Below are 10,220 nucleotides of genomic sequence, written 5' to 3' on the forward strand. Positions count from 1 at the left end.
TATTAATAACCCCCTTGACAGATGAAAAAAATCATTATTCTATATTAGACGGGAAAAGATTTTCCCAGCAAAAGCTAATTGATTTAAAAAAAAAAAAAAGACATTCAGATACTATAGAGGAATTCATTTTATATAAAGAAAAAATAACAATAGTGTCAAATAAAAACAGACTCATGCATCATATAATGCTGCCTAGGCACTGTTTGGGATATCAGCTTAAAAAAATGATAAATGTATGAAAAAATATTCATGCATACTTATTTACCAGGATGAAAAAATGAGATGAAGAGAGCTCTCTCACGAAGAATTTTTATTTTGTGCTTCCATGAAAGAGATAGGATGTGATAAACTGGTTTCTATGATTGTCAAATACAAACACATACCAAAAAAAAAGAAAAAAGAAAAAAAATTGTCAGGAATGTGGCCACATTCTTCTATTTAATCTCTTTCATTTTTATTTGTAAGAAAGAAGAAGAAATTATTCCTTTTAAACTAATGTATAAATACATGCTAAATACAAATCAGTATTTATCTATAGGTCTAGTTCTCATCAAACAGTACACAGCGTTCGGAGTGACAATTAATAATTTAGAAATACTAAACAAAAATAAGATTTCTGATATACTGAGAAGAGGCAAGCATAAAAAAATTAAAAAGAAGAAAGAAAGAAACATGCTGGGAATAAAAATGATTCCTGAAATCTACACTCCAAAGTACACTGTAGAAAATAGAAAAACAATTCTGTGAAGCAAAGCAGTGGTAAACCCAAGGTGGGTGGGGGAACAGACACCCCACCACCACCACCCCACCACCACCTCAGCACAGACAGTCTTCAGAGGCTGGAAACTGGTGTCAAAACCAAGGAATACAAATCTGCTCATTAGTGTCACTACCATGCTGAACAATATCAGGAATAAAATACTCCTCCCAACTACTGTCTAAATAATGTCTGTGGCAACTATTAAGTTTTAATAATGTAGTTGTGTACTTCAAGTTTGCATATTGTTGAGAGCCACAGTTTAGTCGGAATGACGCCTGGCATTTTGCTAGAGGGAATGGTTGAAAGGTGACCCGGCTCCGGGATTAGGGCAGCTCCTGCTGGGATTAGGGCGGCTCCTGCTGCCTCGGGTGCCCGATACTTTGGAGTTCCCGTTGAGTAGTTCTCGCGGGGTTCTGGGAGAATTGGCGCACGGAGTCCGGTGGAGGGAGTGTATTCCAGTGCCGGTGAGAGTTCGGAAATAAAGAGTTGCTGTTTGAACCTACAAGGCTTTGTGGAGGCTCGGTTATTTTGTGCCCAGCCAGACTGCAGCAGCATATTTTTATTCTTAGGCTTTATCCGCATTACATTCTATATGCAAGTTAATTTGGGAAACAGCCAATACACTGTTCCTCACTCTCACGGACAAAACTACAAAGGTTCATTTTGAAAGTCAGTTTGCAAAATATCAAGTACCATGGAGGATGCTTGGGGTGCAGCTTGTCTCCCATCTCTGAGGTACTATATGCTTATGCATATAAACAACAGATTTCAAATAAACAATGATTGCAAAGACAAGGAAATAGAATACAAGAACTTCAATCCTGTCATCCTGAATTTTCACAGGAAATTTTTATTCATGGTATTTTTCAACTGCAGAAACATTTAAAAGTTGTTAATATCAATCCTGAAGGAAAAGAGACATGATATTTATTGTAAATGAGAATTTTAAGCATTTCTGCCAAATTTATTCTTATGTGAAATATATTTCCTATTGGTGTATTTTGCTTCGTGTAAAATAAACATTTCAAACTAAAATTAATTGAAAGTGTTCTTTGATCAACAAAGAAAAAGTTAGGTTGACAAATGTGATCATATTGCCTATTGACTATGAGTATGTGAAGATCAGTTTTTACTAAGTCATGAACAAATTTGCAGAAGTTACATCTGCAGCTCAAAAGCAGCCATGGTACTATTACTGTTCATTACAGCAACAGACCAATATGTAGGTATAATATTTCCCTTTCTCAAAACATGTATTAATATATTTAAAAATTATTAATCCATTTTGTACTATAATAGTAGAATACAAACAACTCGAGAGTAGAGGTACAGCCTTAGGAAATATAATCAAATAAGGAATTTTAAAATAAGGAATTTTAGTGGCATATATAATAGAATATTACTCAGCATTAAAAATGAAAGAAATTTTATATATTGTTGGGTGCAGAGCAGGCTGAACTGTGTTGTCTTGCAGAGCAGGCTAAACAGATGTTGGCTGCAAGATAGCCCACGCACTCAAACCCCCCTCTATCTGGTCCTTTATCACCTGTTTGCCTCAAGTCTGAACATTCAACACTGCTCAAGGCTGAACACTTAACCCCCCCTTGGGCCAACAAGGCAGCTTGCAGACCCAGAGGCCCCATTAGATTTGGGCTATAAAAACTCCCTCCTGCCAGTCCCCCCTCTCTCTCACTCTCTCTCGCTCTCTCTCTCTTGCTCTTTATCTTTCTTGCACGTGCTCTCTGTCTCTCTCTTGCTCTTGCTCTCTCCCTCTTCATCTCTCCTCTTCCCTTCTCTCTCTCTCTCTCTCTCTCCTTCTTTCCTTCCTCTTTGTTGCACTGCTGCAATAAAGATCTTTTGGTTGCTCCAAGTGTTGTGGTCACTTTTCTTTCATTTGGTGCCGAAACCCGGGAGAGGGTTAAAACCCACTTTTGGGTCCCTCTTCCTTTGGAAGTGCCACTCACCAGATGGCCTGAACCCAGGCCTGAACCCATTTTCTCGATCGCCAGAACTCCATCCACCACCGGCCTTCGATTGGTGAGTTTCCCCTTCCTGGAGTCCTAAACCCAATGGTAGTGTCAGGAGGATTTGACCTTGATTATCCTGCAAACCTCTTTGCCCACCTGGGGGGAGGAAAACACCCCACCACGGCCATTAAGGCTATGGTGGCCCTCAGGGACTCCTTCCTCAGGCAGAATAGATTCCTGGGTTCAAAATTATTCTCCTTCCCTTCCCAGCTGGTAATTTACCAGCATAGGCTTTGTAGGTCTCCCTCAAAGGACTGTGTAACCTCCGGGGACACATAACAGAGAACTGAACATCACACCCCACCCAGACCTTCACAGCCTCAGTGGCTCTCCTAAAATCCTAGTCCTCAGACGCTTACCCTCTCCTTCCTCTCTCTTCCCCTGTCTCTCTCTTTCCCCTCTTTCCGGCCCTGGGAGTATCCGGCCTCTCCAGGAGGGGGTCCCGAAAAGCCTTGGCCAAGGTCTCCCACAGCTCCGGCTCCATCCAGGACGAGAGCTCTGACTGTCAGGATTCAGTGATGACCAATCTCTGCAGCTCGAACCTGCCACTAAGGCACTCCTGATTTTTGGCTCTAGTGGGGACGCCCCTTTTGCCAATAAATCAGTTTCCCCTACATTGCCTCTTGGATAACCTCAAAACCCTCTCCTTGACACCAGACATAAAACCCCCAAAATTGATCAAATATGGCACCCAGGCCTGGCCCACTTATCCCTTAGACAACCAAAGCAGATGGCCTCCCTTTTGGGTCCCTGGATCCCTCCATTCTAAGGGATCTCTACAATTACTGTGAGCATTCGAAAAAATGGGTAAAAAGCTGCTATATCAAAGCTTTCTTCTTGCTTGTGCTCTTTACACCTCTTGCAGACCTCTGCAAATTTTTCTAGCTTGCAAACCAACACCCACAATCACTGATCCCCAATCTCCTCCTCCTCCGGACTCATCCACTACTTTTGACCCTACTGATGAATTTCCACCCTATTGCCCAGCTCAAATAGGTCCTCACCCTCAACCTTCTGCTCCAGCCCCTACACTGTCTCCCCCACCTGAACAACCTGACTTCTCCTCTCCACTCACTAGGTCAAAAACCTAAACAACTGCCTTTCCTCTCAAACCATTGCCTCTTTTCTGAGGTAGCAGGTACTGAAGGAATCCCTTCACCCACTCACTCCTCTCTTCTTCTGTCAGTGCCCACACCAGGTCCCACCAGGTCCTCTTACCAGCTAACCTAAAGCTCAAACAAGCTGAGGAGAGCCCTTGGACCCCTATCAGAGATCTGGTGAAAATGGCCTTTAAAGTTGCTTTGTCATCACTGAAAACAGGTTACTAACAATTGTCCCTTACAGGCTTTTTGGGATATTCACTCCCATCCTCCTCTCTGCTCTACCTGTTCTACTGCTCAAGTTTTCCTTGCTAAGGAAAATCCTATTCTTTTACATCTCCTTCCTCATTCTCAGATCCATGGAGCTGTTCTCAGCCCCACCTTCCCATCTTCCCCCTCCCTACCCAGGCCCACAGTAAAGTCTTAACTGACCTTCTCCAGAATCTTCACCACGGCTGATTTTAGGACTTTCAGCAAAAGAATCTCTACAAAAGAGTTTAATGTAGATAAACTTCCTATTTTTGTGTTGCCCTGTTCTACTAGCCCACTGACTGGAAAAATCAGCACTCCAAAAGCTAGACACCCCCTTACTAGTTTTTCACAAAATATGTGAACAAGGCCTCTGGCCTTGAGCTGGGGCTTCACAGAGAAGGCTACATTTCTAAGATAAGGAAATTACCAACTGGGCTCCATGATAACAGCCTGGGGGGGGGGGGGAGAGGAGAGAAAGGGAAGAAAAAGCTCTCCCCCTCCCAAGTGTCCAAGTGTCCTTGAAGGGTTAACTTGCCCAGAACAGAGAAGAAGAAAAAAAAAAAAAAAACTGCTTTTTGTGAACTTCTGCAGACTATGAACTTCTGAGCCCCTTCCCTTACATGTTGGGTACAAAATTCTAAAACAACCTAAACTTGGGGTTCAGGGGATTAATTGATTACACCAGAAGCTGTGCCTTCTGAATCTGGCTGCAACCAAATAGAATTATTTCCCTATCTTCAGTGCTATCTTAGGTGTAGGTGCCTTGCCTTGTCCATCCCTACAACAGTATAATTCTATACACTTAAACATTGTTCATGTTTTCATGAAATGGTCAACAGATGTGATTAATTGTGTGCTGCAAATAACAAAATATCTCTTATTAAAATGGAATAATTTGCCTGGGTTCAGAAATTTACAAGGATTGTTTCAAAGTGTGAATAAAGAAGGAGTTAACAGATAGGAAAGAGAAATTAGAAGGTTCTAAGTATGGATTTAATACAAGGAAAATGTGTTTCTGGATAAGAGAGTCTATTAAGTAAATAAGAGGGTTTAAGCAAGTGCTAAAGAAGGTCTGTGTATACAACTATGGTTAAACAACAACTGTTATTTTGCAATATTGTAATATGTTATTTCTTTAAAAGCTAAACTTGATTAATATAAAAACATCAATAATAATTGTGGTACTATTACTCTTCTTTGCATATTAAATGCGTTCATATTTTCCAGGTATATGTCATTAAGATAGAAGCTTTAAAAAAAATTATATCAAGCTGGTGTTCTCCAAAAGTTTGCATGGTTATTTTAGGCTTATAAAAATAACTTATTGGAGATTTATTTATATCATTTAATGTTCTATAACTGGACCTGTTATCAATAAGATTAATATAAAGTTCTATACACTGGGTACAATTTAAATGTAATATACTGTATTACCTAGTATTCATGTGACATCAAGCAACAACATATATAAACGTTATAAAATGATACTTAAAACAAAGGTCAGTTCGATACTAGAATACTTTACCTAAGATTTATAAATCTTAGCCTTACCTGAGATAAGGCTGTGCTTCCCATCTTACTACATGTCAGAATGACTCCAAAGTAGGCCAGACTTCAGCTAAAGCCCAATACTCTTAATTTAGGGTGAAACTGACTTTGCTGGATGTTTATGATCAAGACTTAAAGTTAAATTAAAATGGCCAAGAAAACCAATATTTGGCTCTGGCCCTCTGAGTCAGTCTGAAACCAGGGAACAGGGAACTTCTCTAAAGAGCTTTGCAACTCTGGGCCACATAACCTCCTGATCAGGGAGATTATTGAGACCACTGGAGAATGAAAAGCCAATCAGTGCACTTGCTGTGAATAGGAGGGTCATTGAAGACAGGAGACATCCCTGATGCTTCCAAGGGAAGCCACATGGTCATCCTAGCGCAAATGGCACTAGCAGAACTAAGAAGCTGCTCTCAAGTTTCCCCACGAGCAACCCCTATGGGAACTCGGCTGACTCTTAACAATAGATAGAAACAAAGTCAATTTTGACCAACTTGATCTTAAACACCTACCAAAACCAGTTAAGCCAAAACACAGTCATTCCTGGGAGTAATAAAGGACAAGAACAGCTAGAAAAGAGGAGACAGCAACTAAGCCAACAGGCTCCATGGGGAATGTTCAGTCAAGTATGGCCTTGGCTCCTCCCCCTCACAGGACCCCTATTAGTCCTCTCTATGTTTCTCCTAATAGGACCATGTCTATTAAATTGCCTACAGAAGTTCATGCAAGATCAGATACACAAGTTCACCAACCAGCTGGTCAATCAACTACTTCTTTAAGACTACTAGCCCTGATGCCCAAGATGGAGACCTACGACTCATGACCAACTCCTCTGGCTCCAGAGACACTGTGCCCATCTAAAACCCTCTCTAACCATTTTCTTCCAGTTTTCACAACCCCTCTTTCACTTCCTAGGAATGAGAACTACTCTCCAGCAGGTCCACTCTGCTTATTCTGTCTGCTCTACAGTATCCCCACAAGGAAGCATCAAACCTAAACTCCCCACACCTCAGATGAGGAGCCACCAGCCAGGCAAAGACTGGTAGATCAACTTCACTCATGTGCCTAGGCACAAAAAGCTTTGCTACCTACTTACTTTGGTTGATACTTTTTCAGGTTGGATAGAAGCCTTCCCTACATCCAGGGAAACTGCTGACACTGTTGCCTCCATCCTCATCCCGCAGATCATTCCCAGATTCCAACTTCCCGCCTCCATCCAGTCAGACAACAATCTGGCCTTCACTTCTCAGGCTGTTCAACTAGTCTCCAAAGGCCTCAGTATCACTTGGAGGCTCCATGTCTCCTAACAACCCCAATCCTTGGGTAAGGTTGAGAGGCCTAATGGCATTTTCAAGGATTATCTCACTAAACATGCTATTGAACTCAGACTGTTCTGGCCCAATGTTTTGCCATTGGCCCTCACCCAAATTTGGGCAACCCCTTGAGCCCCCTCAGGCCTTAGACCCTTTGAGCTGTTCTATGGGCACCTTTCTTAATCAACCAAAGCTTTCCAATCACTCCTCCTCCCCTTGTGTCCTACCTGCCTAATCTCACACTTCTATGCAAACTCCTAAGGGAACATGCAGACCCAGTGCCTTCCTGTTCCATTCATTGCCTCAATCCCCACATAACCACCAACTGAATTGGACCCTCTTCAACTGGGCTGACTCAGTCTTACTTCAGGAACTGCATTCTCAATCGTTGGAACCTCAATGGACGGGACCCCATACAGTCATACTTACTACCCCAGTGGTAAAATAAAAGTTAAAAGCAAATAATAAATGAAGCTAGATTTGTATCCATGTGACTCTTTAGAGTTGAAAAGGTCTTTTAATGACTCAAAAATCATCACTGTGGTTGATTATTATATCAATTAGCATTGAGAATACATAACTTAAATGTATTCATTAGTGGAAACACAAGGCAGCACTATGCCAGTAACAGAACACTAAGAGGTTAAAGGAGCTGGTTGTGAAGCCAGAGTTAAAGTCAGGTAGTCAGTGTAGTTAGGTAAATCAGGTCTAATACCAAGTGAAATCTAAAATGGAGGCCATGAGAATGAATTCCAGAAAAGTTGAGCAACTCTTGAAATGTTAATGAAGTCCAGGAAACAGCCCCAACAGATTTGAAGATAGCCCATCCCAAAGAAATGTTAATGAACAGCAAACTTGAAGATGCTGCCTCAGGAGTCCTTCCCGCCCAGATTACTTCTTTGGCCCACCTGTGTCCCACCCCTTGGGCCTTCCCACCTACATTCCAACACCAAAAACTATGAAAAGGGGAAACAACCGCACTTCCACGGATTCCATCTCTTGGGTCCCCTTCTTCCTCCGGGAGAAGTCTTTTCTGCTGTCGTTTAATAAACTTATAATTTCCACTCTAAACTTGCCTTGTCATGCTTCTCTGGTTTTATACTTCAACATTGGGGAAGCAAGGACTCGTCACCGGTCAACAGCGGTAACAGTTGCGGTGGACACACCTGTAATTCCATCTACTCAGAAGGCTAAGGCAGAAGGAGCACAAGATAAAGGCCAGCCTGGGCAATTTAGTGAGCCCCAGTTTCAAAATAAAAAAAGACTGAGGGTTCTGTGGTAGAGCACCCCGGGTTCAATCCCCAGAACCAAATATGATGATGATGATTATAATGATGATGATGATTATAATGATGATGATGATGATTATAATAATAATAATAATAACAAGAAAGAACTAGAAGGAGAAAAGAAGAGAAAGGAAGGAAAGGAAGAGAGTAGTTAAAATGAGTTCATGGATAAATACAGGCACTTCTTAACTTAGAAAGCAGCTACTTGCTAATAAGCCCATATATGTTAAAAATGCATTTTTAACTGCTGGGCATGGTGGCATACACCTGTAATCCCAGTGACTTGGGGAGACCGAGGCAGGAGGATTGCAAATTCAAGGCTAATCTTAGCAATTTAAAAAGACCCTCAGCAATTTAGCAAAGTCCTGTCTCAAAAAACAAAAAGGGCTGGGGATATAGCTCAGTGGTAAAGTGCTGGGAGTTCAATCTCCAGTACCAAAACAAAAAAAAAAAAAAATGCTTTCCATTTACATAACATACCAAACATCACCACTTAGCAACACAGGTATGATATAAAGCATTGACCATGTGGCTAAATAACTGGGAACATAAACCCAATCCAGGAAAATATCAAAACTCAGAGGGCTAGAATGTAGCTCAAGCGTAGAGTGTTTGCCTATCATCTTGATACATTCTCCAACAGTGAAAAAAAATTTTTTTTTTTCAAAATTTGGCATATGATTTCTTCTAGAAGCATACCATTTTTACACCACCTTAAAATGTAAAAATGGAACCATCGGGAGTTGGACAGTCTTTGCTGTTTAATTAACATTTCCATCTCTCAAAGACTATAAAAGTCACCTAAAGTTTACATTTTCAACCTCGGATAAAATTTACATAACCCTAAAATATAATTTCAAAACTTACTTTTTTGGGCTGGGGATGTGGCTCAAGCGGTAGCGTGCTCGCCAGATATGCGTGCAGCCCGGGTTTGATCCTCAGCACCACATACAAACAAAGATGTTGTGTCCGCCGAAAACTAAAAACAAAACAAATAGATATTAAAATTCTCTCTCTCTCTCCCTATTTTTTTTAAAAAAAACAAACTTATTTTTATGGGGAAAAATTGGAACTTACCCATGGTTCCCACTGATTTATGTTCCAATGAACTAAATAATATTTGAGGTCTTTGTAACACAAAAGACTAGATACCTCCAAATCAGCTGACCAGATTATCTCTTTGTTACTTAACACTTCATTCATCCACTTTCCGTGAAGACTCCAGAAATGAGAGCATTGATGAGACTATGAAGCCAAATAACCGCAGCATGAAATTGCAGAGTATTTGATGGAAAGATATCAGTGCCCTGCCTTTAAGATCTCTTGGAATTTCCTTTTCAGTTGTGGCTGATGACCAGGTGCAGCTGGTGGAGGGGTGGGGTGTGGATCTTGCTCAGGTTTTCACACGGTTTTCCACTCCATTAGTCTCAGGCACAGATACCCCCACCTCCCAGGTTCATTTGGGCATCAATGAAGTGACACATAGCTCAATATTCATGCAGATACTCCTTTAGTCACACAAAACTGACATCCTATTAACACATTCACCCAAATTTTTGTATATGCAAATATCTGCCTTAGCAGCTAAGGGGTATCCTCCAAAAGGAAGCCTGCCTTTTGGGGGAGGTGAATCCTCTAAATTCTTCTATTTCTCCCTTAAAGGAAACTTGTTGCATTTCATTGAGAAGTAAGAATATGAATGAATTTCAACTCCCAAGTTTCCACAAACTGTGCCACGTGATTTTCACTGCTAATTTTGCTGGTTACAAAGAAAACAACAGACAGAACTGAAACAATCACTCAGTAATTAATAATTGAGTAACAACTATGTCAGGTCCCAAACACCATGGTGGTGGTGGGGTTCCCCCAGAGAACAGGTCACTGCAATTAAACATACTGGTGCGATTGCATGTGAGTCTGTATAAAAA

General features: G+C 41.1%; 1 long non-coding RNA gene across 2 annotated transcripts; it reads left to right on the forward strand.

Annotated features, from left to right (window-relative positions):
• The first annotated feature begins 2,218 nt into the window (after positions 1-2,218).
• LOC139704711 (uncharacterized) lies at positions 2,219-8,074 on the forward strand. Of its 2 annotated transcripts, none has more exons than XR_011706648.1 (2): positions 2,219-2,797; positions 6,381-8,074. It is a non-coding gene; the product is annotated as an uncharacterized lncRNA (long non-coding RNA). The 2 variants fall into 2 exon arrangements; XR_011706647.1 differs by lacking the exon at positions 2,219-2,797 and adding an exon at positions 3,988-4,107.
• Positions 8,075-10,220: the final 2,146 nt, after the last annotated feature.

The sequence above is a fragment of the Marmota flaviventris genome, chromosome 2 (genome assembly GCF_047511675.1).
Source record: "Marmota flaviventris isolate mMarFla1 chromosome 2, mMarFla1.hap1, whole genome shotgun sequence".
Classification (NCBI taxonomy): domain Eukaryota; kingdom Metazoa; phylum Chordata; class Mammalia; order Rodentia; family Sciuridae; genus Marmota; species Marmota flaviventris.